We start from the raw sequence: 20,988 nt of genomic DNA, 5'->3' as shown, positions 1-20,988 counted from the left end.
TTCCTCACACTCACTGCTGCATCCATGGAGGGAAGAGCTGCTGGGGCACGGGGAGAGAATACTCTGCTGCAAATGTTGGAGCCGTGGTCGTGTGATCGCAGAGCAGCCTAAGGTTAGGTCTTAAGCGTGGTAAAGCCCTGACAGCTTTGCTCCAATTGGCTCCATGACATTCCGTGCTCGGCCGTGATCCTAATGGCTTGAGACTGGTTGAATTCTTCTAACCCCAGCAATTAGTTTTCATTTTCTAGAACTCAGCTCACTTGAAGTGTTATTTTTTTGCACGCAGAGGGCGCGTTGGAGCTGGGGCTTAACCAGCCCGTTGTGTGAATCGTCTCTCAGGCAAAGCCACAATGCCCGACGCCCCCTGTGCTGACTCAGCTGGGTTTTTGTCCCTGATGGCAACACAAAAAGGCTTCACAAATTTCATTATGTTTTCCTGATCAAAAGAGTTGTGCAAGAACAGAACTGTACAAATTATCTTAGCAGATATATGAGGTATCGACATCTCAGCCAGAGAGAATTTTAGTCTTTCCCTTCTCTTCATCTGAAAGATGGCACAAGACAAGCCCTAACTGTGTTATTTGTGGTTCCCCACACCCAAAGATGATACTATCCATTTACACACCAATATCCTATTCCTATGTGCCAGAGCAGCATCACAAATAAAAATTTCCTTCCAGTCACATTTCAATGGGCAGCCCTTCCCCAGTCCTGTACTCTCCTGGCATTGGCAGCTGAAATAAGGATGACTTTTCTAAACAAAGACATACATCTGCATTGCTCAAAGTAATATATAGATACATAAAATATGGGAACTGCTGAGTGGCTTTTCCTCACACTACTGAGAAGCACGTATTTCCTCCATATATTTCATAACACCAGGCATATGGCCCCAATCCAATGAGTTATAGAAGGTTTTGCTATGTGTGATTTTATGGAGAACAGCAGGACTAAGGACTCTTCAGGAGCTCTGCTTTCAGTCTGTGTTTCCTTGGTAGGAGGGAAGAGCAAAGGGTACACAACGTAGCTCTTTGAATCAATTTGTGTGTGTATGAAAAACACATGAAAACACAAAAAACACCATATGTTGGTATTGTTTTGTATCATCCCTGAGAAGGGGAAGAACAAGGAGAGAGGTTTAGGCTCTGACTGTTATTGGGGAAAGCTGAATATAGGACAAAAGGAAAAAGTGAAGATGAAGAAAAAAGCCAAAGAAGGGTAGTGCACAGACCTAGAGGAGAGAGAACTATAAATGAGCTAATAAGGACAAAATTTAATTTATCACTGTTTCCTGGCTGTGTCTGCCTTCTCAGTCTCTTGTCCAGCTCTCCTGGGCTACTTGGTGCTCAACACCCTTGTAGATCTCAAGCTCCCCTGTCCCACTGCCTTGGAAAGAATCTGGAAACATGAGTGCCTCATACACTTCATGCTCTGGCCTCACCACCCTCCTGCCTCCAAGCATCAGGGTGCACCTTCACCTGTGAAGGTCAGCTCTCTCTGAGCACAAGCATGGTTTGACTGCTGATTTTTTAAGACCGTTTTCCTCTTTTTGTTCTACTTGTGATACACAACATTTTGGAAGTGATGTTGTCTGTGACAACTCATCATAAAGACTACTTTTGAAGGGTATTTTGGCACACAGGGAGAATAAGGTTGCATTTCCCATGGACCTGACCAAACTGAGATGGTGCCACTGGCAACAGCTTAAAGCACCTTTTGAAAGCAAAGCAACACACTTTAAATTAAGTTACACATTGTTAAAACTAACCCTTGCCCTTTGCTGAACGTTAGCATTAGGAGGTTTGCCCTGGGAATCCTCACAAGCAAGAGGTCAATGTGACAGGAGAATCAGGAATCATTTGCAGGGAATCCTAAACTTGCAGACAGCAGCCTTAAGTGTAGAAACAGAAGACATGATTGTAGAGTGACTGAAACTTGACAAGTTCAAAAAGCCTTCTTCCTAATTTAGCAGGCAAAGAGCACAGAGGTAAAGACAAAACAAATACAGTTTTTAGAGGTACAGTGTGCTAGATCCATGTTCTGAGTATGGCTGAGGAATACTGTGCAATGTGAACCAGGGGTGATAGGGAAGAGCTGAGTCCTTGGCCAGCCAGGTAGGTCCCACGAGGTGAGTATGTGCATAGCGTGGTGCTGTGGGGCTGTGACGAGAGGTTGTGGCTGCAGTGATACTTTACCCGTATGTCTCCCATCCCCAGCAGTATTTGAAACATCATTTATGTTTCCAGGCTCTTTCACAGCCCTTCTCCAAGGTTAGTTTAAACACACTCAGCAAAGATAACTCATCCTGCAGTGAGAAGAAGGAAAGGATCAGAAAATGCTCCCAGCCATTTTGGTGTGTCCATGAAATGACCCTCTTGATCTGATTGCTCTTGACTCATCGCTTTCCTGCTATCGTCTCTGTCGACAAGCTCTGGGAGACAGGACCGAGTCTCGTTGCAGAAAAATAGGTGAAAAACCATGGCTCAGCAAGTTTGGTCTGGAATCGTAAAATCAAGTGATAAGTTAATTCACTGCAAGCAATGCACGTCTGTGCTTAACAGATTGCCCCTTCCTGAAGTCAGAAAAACTCCTTGTGCCTGTGTTTTCTCCTCCACCTGCCGGTGCTAATGGAGAAGTGATATTCCTGTTGCCATGGCTCTTTCCCAACAACTGCTAGATTTAATCTTCACTGACTCCCCAGACTTAATCTCCATTCTGCAGCAGGTAGGAGTTAATTTTACAATTGGGCAAGACAATTTAAGCTACAGAGATTAATTTCCAGTATCCGGGGTGGGAATGGAGGAGCAGAGAGTGGGACGTGTCTCAGCTCCGGGAAATTTGGGGAGTAGAGAGCCATATGCTCACAGCTCACCTGGGGCATGATGTCAAGGGGATACATCTTGTAGGCTGTAGAGTCAGGCGCCTCCAGAGGACAACTGGAGAACCACTGCCTGGAGGGTCTTAAATCTTGCTGTCTACCCATGGGGAGACTTACTTCCAACCCAGAGACCTAAATATAAAGCCCAGACATAGCATGAATACCCCTCTTTATCACCCTTAGATTTGAGTGGTTTTAATAATTTTTAATAGGAAAACTAAAAAAAAAATCCCATTTTTATTTTTGTAAATACACAATGTTTTGATTTGTACTGCTTTGAGGTGATGATAGATACCCAAACGTTCCCAAAAGAACATCTGTTGCGAAAAATGCAGCAATATCCTGGCAAAATGGAGGTTTTAACCATTTATCTTTTCTAAATAGGTAAATAGCTTCCTCACTTTCCTATGCAATCCCATTGTTGAATTTCTGGTGCAGTTGCAAATAACAGCTGTTCTCTAAATCCTTATTCCTGTTATAAAAATCTAATAAAATGTTTGCCGAGATAATTCAGAGCCATGTGAGACACTCATAGAGGGCACTTACCATTCCACTCTTACCTTGATAGGCTACAGAAATACCTGAGTAGCATCTTTTCTGGCTCAGCACATTTTTAAGAAAACCATCAGATGTGCTTTCTTTTGAAAATCTGCATTAGCTCTAAAAACCTTACTGGATGGCCTAGTTTCCTGTGGAATTATAAAAAACCCAAAATTGAGCCTTGGGCAGAATGACCTTATTCTTTGCATTCTTATTCCCTGCAGCTCTTCCTTATGCTTTTTACTGCTGGGATGTGTTGGATTGCATTCTGCATCAGTCAGTGGATAAAGTAAGGAGCTGAGTGTGAAAGCAGTAGCCATGTGGGAGACTAAACCTTTCCAAGACATAAGCTCCCATCAGCACGCACATGGTCTGTCCCACCCATCCAACCTCATCTGTTTGTCTTTCTCACAACTTGAGCAGAAGCAGGAGCATGTGCCCTGGCAGCTGCTCAGTCTGCTGGGACATGTAGGTTCTGTCTGACTCTTCTCCTGCCTAGGTCACTACTTTAAATCATCAGGCAAATATATCAAGGGTGGCTATCCATATCCTCAGCTGCAAAATAAATTATGTAGGTGGGTATCTGTTATGGATGGGAAAGGTGAGAAGACAGGACCTGCCTCCCACCATCTCTGACTCTGCTAGAGGGGACCATCCAGTAAACTTAGCCACCTCTCTTACATACTGAGGGCTTTTTTCCATGGGACTCAAACTCTGGTGGAAAAAAGATGGGCCACGGAGCTACAGAGTTTTTGCAAGGTGCCTGGCTTTCACTCCCTCCCATTGGAGCTGCTTCACTTTGTATAGGTGATTAAATATTCATTGGGCCAGGGAGAGAAAAGCAAGAGATTGAGTCTATTGCCCAGTTGTTCAGGCGCTCACCTGGGAGGAGAGAGATGCAGGGTCAAGTCCTTGCTCCAAAGATGATTTAATTATTTATACAAAGTGCAACAGCTCCAGCAAGAAGGACACACATGCCAGCAAGGCTGATGGCCCTCTCCTGCTCTGCACAAAACCTCTTACCTTTTAACTGTGGGGTGGCTTGGTGCACGTTTTCTCCTTGCCAAGAAAATGTTTCCTGTTTGCATTGTGATTTGGTAATTTATTGACCCTGCTCCCCGAAGAAGGGCTGCCTTGGGCACAGTGCTCCCTGGCAGAATTCACAGTTCATGCCCCTTGCCCGTCAGTGGCTCATTTGTCATGAGAGTTAAGAATTAGCCTTTTGGTGTGCCTCACTCCCTGGAACCTCGGCTATCTTCCCCATCTGTGCAGAGGAGGAAACCCCAGTGGCTGCAGTGAGGGCCAGGCTCTGAGAGGCAGCAGGGAACACAAATTTCTGCAGGGTTTTCCAGGGCTCACAGGAGCTGCTGTGAGGTGGGAGCAGTTAAAATAAAGAACTTCCCTACAAGAAGGAAACCTGTAAAATTCTCTCATCCTGTTTGTTTCTCCTGAAGTGTTTCCATGTGGATATTTTACATCTCTAAGGTCAGTGCCACTACTGTTATTTTTTCTCCCCGCTGGCACCATTATATAAAATTCACTGAGATGGAAAACTAATGTTTTCCCTTGCAAGGGCAGGTGGGAATGGCCTGGGTTGTGTTATCCTCAACACACAAACAATCTTAATTTCAGTAGCATCCTACAGACTTTAAAAGTGTCAAGATTAAGGCAGAGATTAAATAGCCAATTCTGCTTTACAGGAAGGATCTTTATTTAAACACCTGGCCACTAACACAGCTAGATTTCCATGGGACCTTTAAATTGAGTATGCCACCCTCAGCACACGGCTTTGTTTCCATTGCATTCTGCAGTGAATGTCATTAGGTAAAAAGACAAAATACAAGTGTGGTGTTTCAATTTACACACGTGGTTGTAAATGTAAAGTCATCCAACTCCTCATTTCACACATTTAGTTTGTTCTGCTGCTATTTGTTCTGTATGCACAAAGGAAAAGTTACTGAGCACAATAAACCACAATTCTGTACAACTATTATTTTTTCAATCAAAGCCAAACATAACAAGACTTAAAAAATATCTATTATAAAATATTTTGTGATTATACTTACTATCAAAATCTGGTTTTGTTGATTTTGACTAATGGCTTGCACACTCAACAGAGATGGCATTGTTTACTTTCTTACCCAAGTTTACATTTATTATTACTGCTAAGTTTTGTGTTAGTACATGCTGTTTTAAATTAAATGAATACCCAAATACTGTTTTGAAGTTGCTAATGGCACCATATGTACCACATTTTCTTGCATGCTATTTAAAGAAAAACTCTTAATTGTACTACCATTGCCCGAGGATATTTTTGTGGTAAGCAATTAAGATTCATTTTCCTGTTGATGTAGAAAATCACTTCATGAAAACACTGGAATATAATAACTTTTGTCCAATTTATGCATTCTTGCTTTGGTAATTTGTATTAAAGGAAAAGACAACTATTGTTTAAAATCTGAGTATCTTAATAAACTTTTAATTTTTATTTCTAACTGAACAGTTCCTTCTGTATCCATAAAACAGTGAATGTAACAAAATTTAAATATTTGCTTCTAAACTTAGCCAGTGAGTCTATTTGTCCTCTGGTTTCACTGCTAAGAAGTCCACAAAAGGTGTAATATAGGCAATAGAAACCCAAAAGTTGGCTGAAGGATTTAGCATCAGGAAAACAATGAACAATCCTTTAAGTTCATCCAATATTTGGGAAAAACAGAAGGCAAGAACCTGTGCTGTTATCAGGGAGGTGAGGAGCCAGCTGCCCTGGCAGTGTCACATCTGCACCCTCAGTACAGACACCCACACCCAGCCCTCGTTTCATGGGGGTCGACACTCCCAGCTGCTGCTCGAAGCTGTGGGGCTGGTGGGAGGCAGAAAAGGGTCCTTGTTCCTCGCCAGGGCTGGACTCATCCCTGGGTTTGCAATGGCAGAGGAGGAAGAGGCTGGGAGCAATTCCGTCAGTCCCACACTTCAACATTGTTTTGGAGTGATTTGTTCTTCATGACAGGGTCAAGCTGCTGTGAAAAGGTTAAACAAACGGGCTTTGTAAGCTCCTTTTAGGGGAAAGCTGGTCAGAAGGCCCCTTTAATCAGCGATCCCTTTTAGCCCTGGGAAAAGGCACCAGCCAGACTCACTTGCATGGCCATGGGGAGCCGGGGTGAGGGTGGCGTGGAGGGTCCCTGCCCTCCTGCGGCCGCCTTTTGGCAGTGTCACATCTGCACCCTCAGTACAGACACCCACACCCAGCCCTCGTTTCATGGGGGTCGACACTCCCAGCTGCTGCTCGAAGCTGTGGGGCTGGTGGGAGGCAGAAAAGGGTCCTTGTTCCTCGCCAGGGCTGGACTCATCCCTGGGTTTGCAATGGCAGAGGAGGAAGAGGCTGGGAGCAATTCCGTCAGTCCCACACTTCAACATTGTTTTGGAGTGATTTGTTCTTCATGACAGGGTCAAGCTGCTGTGAAAAGGTTAAACAAACGGGCTTTGTAAGCTCCTTTTAGGGGAAAGCTGGTCAGAAGGCCCCTTTAATCAGCGATCCCTTTTAGCCCTGGGAAAAGGCACCAGCCAGACTCACTTGCATGGCCATGGGGAGCCGGGGTGAGGGTGGCGTGGAGGGTCCCTGCCCTCCTGCGGCCGTCTTTGGTTGGAGAAATTGAAATCCTGCGAGGGAAGGTGTTTGACTGGAAGTGCTGCTGTGCCTCCCCCTGTGCTGAGGTGCTGCCACAGAGGAAGAGGAGGAGAAGGAGGAGGTGGAGGCGGAGGAGGACATTCCTCTGGGGCTGGTGTCTAGCCCAGCATCCCTAATGCTGTCTGCACCCATCCTGTCAGGAGGGTAATGAGGGGAAAGTTCCCAGACTAAAATTAAAAGCACCTCGATCTTCAGAGGAGGCTCATAATAGCAGCCTCCACCTTCCCTCTGCTGTGGCTGCAGGTCTGGCACTCTGCTGGGAGAGGATCCCTCATGGCTTAATCCCTGCAGACAGGCAAGTTTTAGTTCAGCTTCTCCTGACCCGTTTTGAGGTGTACCCAGTGCAGTACACATCTGAACTGCAACTTCTTGGAGATGCCCTAGGGCAGGCATGGTTCCTCCTTTATTCACAGGGCAGATTAATAACTAGTACTGGCTCTGCTCTCCTCCCAGGGAGAGTGGCAGCAGCCAAGGGTGGCTTCATTTCTGCTGTTGTGAGTGGGGGAGGCAGGAGGAGATGGCACTGAGGCTCCTTAGCCCAATGTGTTATATGGAAAGGGTGGGAAGATGCATGGCAAGAGCTGAGCTGGGCAGCAAGGGTTCTGTGACACTGCTCTCTCTGTCCTCAGGGCTCCCCTGCCCTTCATAGCTGAGTCATTTGTTAACTTGGGCCCCTGTCTCCTTCCCACCTATCCCCATGAAGCAGCCTCCTTCCCCACCCTCCATCCCCAAGGCTTAGCTGTGAAGTGCCCAAAATCCACACACAGGCACGGGCTGTGGCTCCCTGGAGCAACATTTTCAGGAAAGCCCAGGAGCTGTTATGAGCAACCCTGCCATGTTCCTGTGCCAATTCCAGCCATGCCAGGTCCCTGTCTCTGCCTGCTTCCTCTGTTACATCCTTTCCTCCCTCACCTTGTTCTCTTCAGTTACTTTCTACTCACCACAGGATAATATGACAGTGATTTTCCGCAATGACTCCAAGCTTATTTGATTCCTGCTCTTCAGTCTGCCACTGTTTTGTCCTTCTCTCCTTACTACATCCACCATCCTAATTTTCTTTTCCTCTCTCTGCCTCACCATCCACCTGTTTCACTACCTTTTGTTTTGTGTACCCTGCCCCCCTTACACCGCAGACAAATATGAAAACAGAAAAAGTTACCACCTCCCTGCTGTTTATTGCCGTGCCCCATCAGAGGTGCCATTAATTGCTTGTATGAGCACTCCTAATCTATTCCAGTGCACAATAAAACAAATAAATGGAGTCCAAAAGTGAAACTGATCCCTCCCTCTCCATTTCCATGCAAAGGACCTCTGTGATCAGAATTTAGAGAAACAGTACTGTGCTTCCTACTTTGAGTTCTTCTCCCAGTAATTCTCTTGATTATTGAGATAAAAATGCAGCTCTCTTCCCTATCAGTTGGTCGATTTTGCATCCTTTCTGCTCCCACTGAGAGCATTTCTTAGGCAGTAATTTCAGTATCCAAAACCCAGGTAACAATTATTCAAATAAAATAATAAAGGGGAGAACGAAAAGCTTAATACTTTTATTTAGTAACTTAGTGAATTTAACAGCCTAATCACCTTCTGTGCCACTCTGATCTCTGACTGCCACACAGCTCATGCTGAAATAGCCATAATATTTCACAGAGATGGAATGGATGTGGTAAGAGGCCAATCTTGTGATACTTCTTCAAAACAGAGAACTGGACATGGTAGTGCCTGCCAGATAAGTACTTGGTACTGACCTACTGAAGCCAGTAGCTCTGCCAGTGGTTTGGGTGTGAATTAAAAGCCTGAATTCCACATGAATCAATGCATTTCTACCACCACAGTTAATCTTCAGCTGAGTTTAAACTCCATCCTGCATCAGCTGTCAGCCAGCTGAAGAGTTGCCTTGCCTCTAGGGGTGAGATGGTTTTGTAGCAATGAAGCACTGAAAGAGAAGTCAAGAAGTCATCCAACCATACAGGCCACTCTCCCACCATTCCACCCTCTGCATTAAAGTTAAGTAAATCACTTTAGATAATCTCTTATAGATATTTATTCTGATCTGCATTTCTGTAGCACAAGTCCTGGGATTTCTATCAAACCCTTTTCCTGGATACCCTCTTAAGAACCAGACTCTGTTTCTAATACTTACCCTGGTTTTCTTTGCTGCAAATTTAAGTGATTTCTCATTCTTCCTCAATTGCTTATAAATGATTACCAGCGACTTTGTAGCCACATTTTACATACAGAACACTGTTGTCCCCTGTCTTCCTACTCTTTTTTTGCTTTTCTTTTTGCAGTTTAAACAAAGGCACATCTTTCACCCCTCATGTTTTCCAGATTTCCGTTATCCTCTAGAGTCTTTCCTGTTGATCATTATGAGGGCAGCAAAGCTTCCCAACTCTGCAAGCAGCATGTCAAAATGCCATTAGGCTGGGAGCTGTGAGGCACGTACCTTGGAAAGATAAGCAGGGAAGGAACCAGTGCTCTGGAAATGAGTTGCAGCACTAAAAGGATGTGGCTCCTGTGAACAATGATAATGAAGAAAAAATGGAATCCCTACAAAAATCTGCAAATCTGGGGCAGCTATTCCCCAGAGTGACTCAGTGAGTGTGATCACACCACAACTCAAGACACCTTGTTTTCTCTGTATTGGGAATTTGGATTATTCAGCAGCCCCCGGGCAAGCGAAGACTGATGTGATATGGCCAAGGTAGGAGAGATGCACTTGGACTGTTCGAGAGCAAGTGTGTGGCCAACCCTGCTTAGCATCTGTATATCAAATCTCTTAAAAGAGGGAGAAAGGCTCTTAAAAGACAGATGAACTATCTCATGACCAGAAATAATGTTGCCACACACATCATATAGATACTTTCATCCAGATGAGTTACACAAATATTTTTGCATTAAGCTTAATTTTCTTTTCCTCATCAATAAGATGTAGATACCACAAACATACAGTTCTACTAGTGGGGCATGGAATTGGTCCTGTAAATTATCCATAATTGCATATAGGATCAGATCTGAATTAACTCAGCTTGATGTTCAAACCTAGACCCTGAAGACAGGTGGTTTATGTTTTGGAGTACCAAAGCCTGGGCAATGAGTTCAGTATTCTCTAATTTTTTCATGTGTTCTTAATAATAATTGCTTGTAGGTCTGACTTTCCCAAAACATGATCATAAAGAACAAATCTGCAAAGTTAGTTCCAGCATTTCCTCATGCTGAAGAACTTTGTAGGTAAGATTTCACAGTGATATTAATGAATTCCCAAGCGATCAAAATTGATTTCAGAGGCTTAAATAACTTACAGAACTGGAAAAGCTCTGAAATGCAAAACCTCCAAGATGCTCAGCATATGAACAGATTTGCATCTCCCCAGTATTAAGGTCCATTAACAACCTATCACGTTGCCAGGAGACAAGCAGAGGTTACAGCCTACCTGAAAAGTGACCTCTGGTATGTATCTCACAAAGTTGTGCAAGCAAAAACAATGTTAATTTTTGGCAATAATGATATTCTAGATTTGGCACGGAAGAGTCAGATTAGCATCTCTGTTGCTGCAGAAATTATAGTTAGGTGCTTTTTTTCTAGGAGGTGGGAAATTCTGTCAGCAATATACTGATATGAGATTCCTGATAAAAGCCAACTCAGAATAATATCTCACCGACTTCAGAAGACTCCAAAAAGGGCAAAAGACACCTCATCTCCAAGAATGGAAGGATCTGGTGTATGTTTTAGTCTGGTTGTCCTTTATACATTTTATTTAAACCTGTGTCTTTTAAAAAATATTGTCGATGTGATAATATCATGTGAAAGAGCAGAGTACAGACACAGACACCAGCACTTTCTGGGTATTAAAAAGCAAAAATTCAGAGGAGTGATATGAAAGGCAGTGATAGCAAAGTAAATCAGGCAAAACCAAAATGTGGGGTAGTAACAAACATACTTAGCTGGAGAAGGGCTCTGCAGAGTCCTGTTGATGAGGAAAAGAGAAAGAAGGTGTAGGTGCAGAAGTGAGAAGAGAAAATCTGCTGCAAACCGTGTGCAGCAAGTCAGCTGTGATAGGCACTTCATGGGGAATTCAGTGCCCAGGCTCAGATGCTGGATCATGACTCACAGGGAGCAGGACACTCCTCTGTGGGGGTTTTCTCAGAGAAGTATACTTGTTCTGCGATTGATTTTTGCAACAACAACAACAAAAACAGGTAGAAGTTTCTTGGATCTGAGCAAGGCTCTAGAACAGAGAAATGATGGAGGATGTGCACACTAGAGAAGCATCAAAACTTAATTTAAAATACCTTCACCTTTGTAAAGTCAAACCTGGAAAAGGGTAGGGAACACCTGGATGCAGGGCCTTCCTACATGACACCTGTGTATCTGGGAATTTATCTTTAATCTAGGATAGTCACCTATTTTTTTGTGAATTAATTTCAGAGTAATCTCTGTTTGGTCCAGACCCAGGGAGTGTTAGGAAAAAAAAATTAAGATCTTTATTTGAATGAAACCAAATACTGTGGAAATGTTCTCCTTTTCCTTTTCTGAACAGCCAATAAAGACAGAAACACCTCTAAAAATAACTTGGAAAAAAACCCCAAACCTAGGTGAGGAAAAAAAAGAAAAACAAAAATAAAACCTCTGCTTTGGGATAAAGCTAAAGCAGGGAAGAGACAGATTCCTGAAGTAGAATTATTGGGAAGATCCTCCTTCAACAGGGCTCTGTGAGGATACCCTCTCCCCGCATCTGTGTTCTCCTGTAAAGATGATCATCATTTTATTGGGGGGCGAGGGAAAGCGATCGAATAAAGAGCCCCCGGCGGGTGGAGACCCGGTTGCTCCTCACCCCGGCGGGGCTGTGGGGCTGCCCGGACGGGTGTCCCTGGGGCGGGAGGTGCCCGGCTGGCAGAGGGGCGCTGGGGACTCATCGAATTCACCTCCCAGCTGCGAACAGAAGCTGCTTTGGGTGGACAGAAATTTAGCCCCCTGTCTTCCAGCCCTCCCCGCCTCCCCGCTGGCGGCCCTGCTGCGCTGGTCCCTTTTTCACAACAGGGCGGCCCGGGCTCTGCTCCGCAAAGGCGTCGGGAAAGGTGCGAGCCCCGCACTGCTGCTTCCTAAGCTGCCAGGCCCGAGAGGGTCTGGCAAAACGAAGCGAACTTGAGAAACAGGTTTATCTCAAAAAGTAAAATAATCAGAGTAATAAAGAGACAAAACAGACCAAAACGGATTAAATTAAAGAAAGGAAAGAAAAAGAGAAAGAAAGAGAAAGAGAAAGAGAAAGAGAAAGAGAAAGAGAAAGAGAAAGAGAAAGAGAAAAAGAAAAGAAAAGAAAAGAAAAGAAAAGAAAAGAAAAGAAAAGAAAAGAAAAGAAAAGAAAAGAAAAGAAAAGAAAAGAAAAGAAAAGAAAAGAAAAGAAAAGAAAAGAAAAGAAAAGAAAAGAAAAGAAAAGAAAAGAAAAGAAAAGAAAAGAAAAGAAAAGAAAAGAAAAGAAAAGAAAAGAAAAGAAAAGAAAAGAAAAGAAAAGAAAAGAAAAGAAAAGAAAAGAAAAGAAAAGAAAAGAAAAGAAAAGAAAAGAAAAGAAAAGAAAAGAAAAGAAAAGAAAAGAAAAGAAAAGAAAAGAAAAGAAAAGAAAAGAAAAGAAAAGAAAAGAAAAGAAAAGAAAAGAAAAGAAAAGAAAAGAAAAGAAAAGAAAAGAAAAGAAAAGAAAAGAAAAGAAAAGAAAAGAAAAGAAAAGAAAAGAAAAGAAAAGAAAAGAAAAGAAAAGAAAAGAAAAGAAAAGAAAAGAAAAGAAAAGAAAAGAAAAGAAAAGAAAAGAAAAGAAAAGAAAAGAAAAAAGATAGCCTTTCATCTGTCTATGCTTATTCTCAGGAGTGCAAAGGGGCGCCGGGCGCATCCTCCCGAATCCCCAGTGCCATTGGAGGAGGGGGGGGGAGCCGCAGGCGCTCCGGGGCCTGTTAGGGGACCACACTGTCAGGGGGATCTTCGGAATCTGCCCTGCCCTCCCAGGGGACGGTAGCTCCCCTCGTGGGGGAAGGACACGACACGTCGGGACACAACCGTGGGGATCCCTGCTCTCCCATCGGAGCTGACCCCAAGCCTGGGGACGGGACTGCAGGAGCTGCAGAACCTGTGGCTGCCGAACCGGCCCGGACCCACGGGGCGGAGACAGACCCGGGTGGCACTGGAGACGGGCTGAGCATCAGCCTGGAGCCGTGGGGCCATGGGGCCGTACGAGGCTCTGCGTCGTCCCCTTGCCCCCGCCCGGCCCCTCCAGCGTGGCATCGGCACTTTCCCACCCTTCCCCTCCCTCCCGGCCCGTACCGCAGCTTCTTCGGCTTCCTTAAATTAACCCACAAAGGCGATCTCTCGCCCAAAAGTAGGACACAAGAATTTTGTCATTGGCTGTAAAACACCGAAAAGCCTCTTTATTATGAACAAGTTAGTTCCTATCCGGGGTGAGGGGCAACCTTGCCTCCCCTCTTTGACGCCAAATTTCATCCCTCTGCGCAGCCCCTTCCCCCCAGCCTCGCCCTCGGGGCCAAGGAAATGAGACCCGGCGGTACACTGCCTTCCAGGGCATGGTTTACCCAGCCTCGGAGCTCCGCACGGCGTGGGGCTCCCGAGGGGCCGAGACCCTTTCCCATCTCCCTCCCGCTTCCCCAGGGATAAGCGGCGCACCCCGGCCGAGCCCTGTGTGCCCGTCCCGGCTCTCGGCCCCGGGGCGGCTCTGCGGGCAGGAGGAGGCCGAGCAGGCTGAGGAATAACCCCTGTTTCTCGAGAAAATGCAGCAATCTGAAGAGCTGCACGTCTGGATCGCACACCCGCACGCCCCGGGGGCCCCGTCCGGGACGCGGAGACACCGGGACAGGCCCCCAGGGCATCTGCTCTCGCTTCTCATCTCCCTCCCGCTACCCCCGGGATAAGCGGCGCCCCCCGGCCGAGCCCTGTGTGCCCGTCCCGGCTCTCGGCCCCGGGGCGGCTCTGCGGGCAGGAGGAGGCCGAGCAGGCTGAGGAATTACCCCTGTTTCTCGAGAGAAATGCAGCATCTGAAGAGCTGCACGTCTGGATCGCACACCCGCACGCCCCGGGGGCCCCGTCCGGGACGCGGAGACACCGGGACAGGCCCCCAGGGCATCTGCTCTCGCTTCTCATTTGGTAACACACGCTGCAACCTGGCAAGTGCTGCCTGCTGCAGCATTTCCTACAGACGCCGTGCAGACGTTCGCCCTAATTACCATGTGAAAACTTCGACAAAATTATCTCTCGCAGTAAAACTGAAAATTGGCAAATCCAGCAGTTTTAGTACTGAGGAATTTTTCTCTCCCAAGTAAAGACTAAAGAAAACCTCAAGTGTCACCACGTTGTTGGTCTGCCTAATGAAGCAAAGGCAGGAGAACTTGTGCTTTCCTGTCAGTGCTGCAAGATGCAGGACCTAGAGGTGGAGAGACCCCATGGAGTCGGGGGAAACTCTGTGGAGGCAATGCTGGATGTGAACACCCTCCTTGAAGTTAAGCACTAGCCTCCTCTTTGCAACGGGAGGGCAGGAAGGAGGGACAGCATCTCCCCGTCAATGATTAAGTGGCGAGCAAAGGGCAGAAACAGTTTCTGTGTTTCTTAGAGGCCAAACATTGCCGTAAAGAACTACATAAGTAGCTTTACAATCTGCCTTGCACAGCGACCATGGGTGGGCGGTGGGATTTTTTTCTGTTTATTTGCCTTCGGACTATTAAAAAAAATATCAAGGAATAAACAAACCATGCAAATGACATTTTGTTGGGGGAAATAACAGTAGGTGGTTAGGATGACATTATAAATGTACTGAATATCTCTTGTTGCATGTTCTTGTGATTTTAATACCAAATCGAGACTTGTTTTGTTTATATGAAACAAACGTAATTGCTGGAGACTAATAACTGATGTATTTCTTTTGACTTAACAAGATTTTGCTTGTGTTAAAAATATATGTTCAAGACAAGTAGATAGCAAAATAGAGTTGATCTAAAAATCTCTTTGTCTCTTTCAAGGTACAGAAACTGGAAATACATTGTTTGAACATACCAATGAAAACAGAGTTGGTCTTTCCACGGAGGAGATCAGGAAAAAAAAAGCCACAATAAATGATAGAAATAAACAGTATGAAACAGGTATAACAGTCAAACTCTTCAAAGGACATTTAAGTGTCCTTCTGAGAAAAAATTCAATCATACAGAAAAAAAGGGGTGCAACTGGAAGGGGGTGGTAGTCGCATCTTGGGGTGATAGAATAATTTTGACAAGTGTCAAGACTTAAAGACAATGCTCAGGGAAAAACCAGGAGAAGATCTGCAATTTCAGCACCAGAAAAAGAGCATTCCCAGTACGAGGAACAGCTAAGTCACCGCGAGGTAATGGATAGGTTTTAAAAGTGCCTGAAGATGGTGCTGTTTAGATGGCAGAAGGAAGGGCTGGGACAGTTGCAGTAAAGAGATATACTATGAAACAAATAAATAAATAATAAATGGTTCACCTAAAGTTCTGTAACTCTCCAGCAGATTACTCCAACAGCAGTTCCAAAATCTAAGCAGGGGAGATTCATTGAGAAAAGGCTTAACAAGCAACTCAGTTCTTGAGTAATTTTACTGTGATAAAACAGTTTCTGGTGAGTGAAATTTCAGTCCCTGATATTTATCAGCAGATCCCACTCTCCCACTCCAGCACAGCCAAGGTCCTTCTGCTCCCCTTCCAACACCCCACCCTGAGTATAGTTTTTAAAAACCTGTGCCTGTGCATTAACCATTCTAAGGAAAAGAGAAGTGGAAGGGAAATACTCATGGCTGACTTTTAAGCAACAGATGGTGAAGGAATTTAAAATGGAATTTCCCACCATGTACAAGCTTTAATGTTATTAAACTTGATTTTAATGTGACTGCAAAGTGATCTGTTACAGTTTATGACAGTCAATTCTACTGTCTTTTCCAGACGGGAAACCAGATTTTTTTCTGATGGTATTTATAAGGTAATTTTTTAAAGGACACCAGGAACCGGACTCGCAGATTCAAAAAGAAACTCCCTGACATATGTAAGACACTTCTCTGCAGTTAGCAATAAATAATCTGAGGGGAAAGCAAGTTTTCTGGCAAAATACAGCTCTTGCAAAATTTATGCTTTGCCTTCAATTGCACAACATTTTTTAACACCATATGCCAATCTGAGAATCTCAAGCATAGTAATTAACTGCGAGCTTTTGGAACACTTCGTAAGGCCTGGATTAATCCCAACTGTATTATCTGGTGTCAGTTACTGAGTTGGAGAAGCAGCACAGGAGTTACCAGCCAGTGAATTGTGCAATAATGACCAGATGCCATATGCCATTCCTCTATGTATATTCTACCTATAACTGATGCTAGATCCAGTTAAGGGAAAAGCCATGTTTTCTCCTGGTGCAAAGCAGAGCACCCTGCATTTTTGTGTAAAGCAATGTCTCCCATTTGTCAAGCTTTAAGTCAATCCCCTGCTGAGCCATTGTACTGAAATACATGTTGCTTTTTAAATTTTTAAATTTACTTCTTCCCAACGAAAATATTATTCTAGAGCTATCTAATGACCAGCCATAGGACCTTAACAGCTTGTTGGACTAAAGTCTTGAGTGGAAGCACAATCTTGGCATGGACGAAGGCATAGGAAGCCTTTCCTACAGTCTGTTGCTCTCGCTGGTGCTCCCTCACTGCAGCAGCTTTCACTTTGTCCCTCCCATCAAAGTGTCTGGTCTTGAATAATGAAGTCCCCAGAGCTGGGTCAGCAGTCTACATTACTCTTGCAGTAAAATCTCCGTTTCAGAGTTGTCAAGAGGACCTCATTGTCTTCTGCTCATTTCATTATCTTTTTTACTTTTGCCCCAGAAGGAAGTTGAAGCTGGCCTGAGTGTCACTGGAAGGACAGAAAATGCAACTGAATTGCTCTATGATAGTTGTTTTTTTATTGCTCCATAGCAGGAGAATGAGCTCTCCTCCAAGGGCTCTTCTGACCACAGGGCTTACATTCAGCAGACAGAATCAAATCCAGTGGGAATAGGTTTGGTGAATCACTTTGCTTTTTTAGCTTGTCCTCTGGGGGAAAAAACCCAACAAAACAACACGAGAAACCCACAAAACTAGACAGTAATGATGCCATTTGTCTCATAGTCTTTGCAGGTGGGAACCAGTTGCCAGAGCAATGTGTCTGGTATCACTTGAGCCACGTAGCATTAAAAGGTCCTGCTCCGGCACCATGTGAGTCTCCCAAAAGTGCTGGGTCATAATTGAAGTCCTGCATAAATATCTTGGATGACTTTGGGAATATCAAAACACACTAAGTAGCTACCTTTAAACAACCTAACAATGTTCTGGACATGTCACCATGAACTCTCCTCACAGTCAGTGCAGGGTATTAGGCACTGCTAGGGCACAGTGCCTCTGATAAACGTGTCCCGTGCATGAGACAGACTGTGTGCTATGCTCATAAGTTTCTGTGCACATTAGGGTGTCTAGTCTGTAAGTGACTAAATTATAGATTATTTCCACTACAAATAACCCAGGTTCTCTTTTTCTGTTTTATATAACAATAAACGTGGAAGTGGTGCTGGTGGACCCAGAACATATGTGTTTCTCATTCTCCAAAAGCTTCACAGATTGTGGCTGGGAAGGAGAAAATAACTTTTCCAAAATGTAGTGAGAAAACTTCCTAGGGGGAAAAAAAAACCTAAGAAGGAACACAAACTCTGTCTTTCAAAAGAAGAACCTTGACAAGGTTGTCTCTATAGAGCAGCTTGTTCTGTGTTGTGTGAGGTTCCATTTCAGTTCCAAAGCTAGGTACGCAGCAGGACTAAGTCCCATATCAGAAACAAGGGGGCCTAAATTAAGACAACAGTAAAAGAGGGAAACATATGAAGCTCAATTTTCAGGCAGTGGAGGAACAAAGCAAGCTAAATATTTACTAGACCAAGGTGAGAGGTTGTCTTAGGTAGGGTCAGAACTTGACCACAGGATTGCCTTGATTTTACAAATTACTTGTCTCCATCTTTGTAGAGACACATGGATTTGGCAATTTACTGTGCAGGATATTTTTTCAGCTAGATGTGAAATTTGAGGCAGGCTTTATGGATAATTCTGTAGGGTTTTGGTTGTTTTTTTGGGATTCTTTTGTTGTTGTTAGGGTTCTTTCCACTTTTTATTTCCTTCTTTTTATTCTTTTTTCTGTTTTTTAAATTAGACAAAAAGTCTGTGTGGCTCATGAAAAAAATCAACACTTGGAAACTGTTCTTTGAGTTCAGTTAATAACTGCTAAATCATTTTCAAAGCAGGTCTGCTCCCTATTTTTTTTCCATTTCCAAATATAAAATGTGTCACTATTTTGTCTTGTGTGTTAAGATGTTAGATCAATATCTGAATAATTAAATGCAGCAGGACAATGAACAGTTTAATTAGCCCTGAGGTTTTCAGAGTATTGGCTATTAAAACTAAGTAGGAAAATTGGCTTGCTCTGAAGCCTCTTATTTATAATTTGCGACTTGGCAGAAGTACAGATCTAAGTTTAGTGTACATTTGGATTGTGCAATACAGAACTGCTAGAAGAAAATCTTAATCCACCTGGACCTCAGCAGTGGTTTTTGTCTGAGATGGGTTAGCTGCACTATGCTCTCATAACACCTGCGAGCATCTCAAGGGGTTCTGCGGCACCAGAACCATTTTGGAGCTGTTTTACACCACAGATCTCATCTGTGCTTCACTTTGAATAAGCTTTTAGTGAGGGAAATGAGAAAAACACACCCATCAGGCCGTGTTGAGAGCATTTTGCAGAAGTCTGTGCTTGGTCAGGGGAGGGATGTAGCCCTGAGGTTCACTGCGGAAAGGTCCTTTTGGTCTGCAGTTACACCAAATCCTGCCCTGGTGTTTAAGAAATTAAAAGGTATCTACACATCATGTCTCCAGTCAAGGGTTAGTGAAGATGTTCCTCTGTGTCATCTTATTTTCGCTTATGCTTTGCTTACTTTAATTGCACCTTCTGAAAGAAGATTAAAAGAGGAAACTAAAGCAGGAGGGAGAGAAATATTTTAAACTCTTTTAAAATTAGTGCAGAGTCACCAGACACTTTTCTTATTGACTTAATTTACACAAGGAAAAGATGCAAAATGCTGATTCCCGCTAGCAAAAATACTTTCCCATGCATTGGCTCACAAGTGTACTGTTTCATACCGAGGAAGTCTAGCTAAATGTGCACATGGAAGAAACATCAGATAAGACTGCAGAATAGAAATAAGTCCAAAACAAAGAACATGTGGCCTATGGTCAAAATTGCTACCTCTAAATAGGTCAGATCCAGAGATTCCAGCTCAAGACAAGGCACAGTTTTATAATTTATTTCCTCAGATTTCATCCAGATTCAAACTACTCTTGTCAAATGGAACCCATATAAACTTACATACCAGTTAAAAATTTCTGCAGATTCAGACTCTGTGAAAGACAGCCTTAAGATTTTTATGATTCTTTTCTTAATCACCCTGATTGTGGTAGAATTTTTAATCATCTGCATCTACATACCCTGATTAATTTCTGAATAGATACAATATTTGGGATTTATTAGTGTTCACAAAATTAGTAGTAGTAAACTAATCTGGAATATTAATCTGTATTTAAATTTAAACTAAAGAATCTATAAATCCTTGTTAGCTGTCAGAAAGGCTCCCAAAGCTCTCTAAATACTGAATGTTACTTAGAATCAGCAAGATGCAAATACTGTTAAAATCCTCATTAATCATTCCCATACATCGTTAGATTTGGTCCTTACAGAAAGACATTCAGATTCCCCAGACTCAAATTTCTGAAGAATAACCTGCACTTTAATTTGTACCTCATAAGGCTAAGGTATTTTTTCTTTGAGTCAGATCTCAGTGGATTTGGGTTTGGGGTTTTTTTTGTTTTGATTTTAAACTGGCGTTAGTAGATATATGAAAAGGGAAAACATGTGTGTAGGAACACTTGGAATTGCAGCACAAGAAAGAAAGCAACAACCAGGCAAAAAGATGCTGGAAAGGGAAAGGGTTATTCCAGCCAAACAAGATAAAAGCAACCAGAAAATGAAGAAATAAACATGGGTTTCTTTTCAACCTGCATCTAGAAGTTAGGTGTTTGGTTTAATGTCAATGTCCTCTACAGCGATTTTGGCAGCACTTGCAGCAGTGATCATCCCTGCCAAGAAGGGATGCACAGAGCGGGAGATAGATGACCCTCTACAGGTGTCCCTCTTGCCCCTCTGCATGGTAAAAGTCAAGATAAATCTATTAGACCTGACATCTGACTTCTGTCTGGCTCTTGCCCTGAGTGGGGACCATGGGGCATTGGAATGATGTGTTTGCTGCTGTGGAGAGCCACCTTGTTAACACACGCATCCTCCATCCCAGCAAACCCTGTGGAGACTTGGTGTGGAGACCTGGAGGTGTTCAGGCCTTTGTCCTGACAGCCAAAAGGTACTGATAAGATGTTGCTGAGTCTGTCTATCATGACTGTTATATGTTCACTCACAAAGGCAAAATCTGTGCTTAGTGTCTCAGCAATTGCAAGCAGCTGGTGGGCATTTTTCCCTCTTGCTAAATGTAAGAGGACAGCTCCTCAGGCCTGATCAAGCCTGTGGTGACCCATCTGGGCTGCCAAGGGGATTGAATCTGCCTCACCCTAAGCAAGGAGCAAGGCAGGGTCAGGCAAGCTCTGCCAAAGGTGGAGGCAGAGCACATCATATTTCAGCAGCTCTGAGAAACACGGCAGAGTGTTTTACCTGCTGACAGCTCCAGAGAGGAGGGATGCAAAAAGACCCCAAACCCCTGCTGCAGAGGGCTGCCAAAAGCCCCAAGTGCTGGCATCGTTCCAGCTGCTTCGCCTCTGCTGTTTTTC

General features: G+C 43.9%; 2 long non-coding RNA genes across 3 annotated transcripts in view; both read right to left on the bottom strand.

Moving 5' to 3' along the window:
- Positions 1–20,988, bottom strand: part of LOC108445064 — a 37,672-nt gene that overhangs the window by 8,265 nt on the left and 8,419 nt on the right. The window lies entirely within an intron of this gene.
- LOC108445065 lies at positions 8,633–11,612 on the bottom strand. The gene is made up of 2 exons (XR_001859811.1): positions 9,547–11,612; positions 8,633–9,036 (listed from the first exon to the last, which is right to left on the bottom strand). It is a non-coding gene; the product is annotated as an uncharacterized LOC108445065 (long non-coding RNA).

The sequence above is a fragment of the Corvus brachyrhynchos genome, unplaced genomic scaffold, assembly GCF_000691975.1.
Source record: "Corvus brachyrhynchos isolate BGI_N302 unplaced genomic scaffold, ASM69197v1 scaffold80, whole genome shotgun sequence".
In the NCBI taxonomy this organism is placed as follows: domain Eukaryota; kingdom Metazoa; phylum Chordata; class Aves; order Passeriformes; family Corvidae; genus Corvus; species Corvus brachyrhynchos.
The sequence above is the reverse complement of the archived record's forward strand: the minus strand, read 5'-3'. Positions and strand labels throughout refer to the sequence as shown.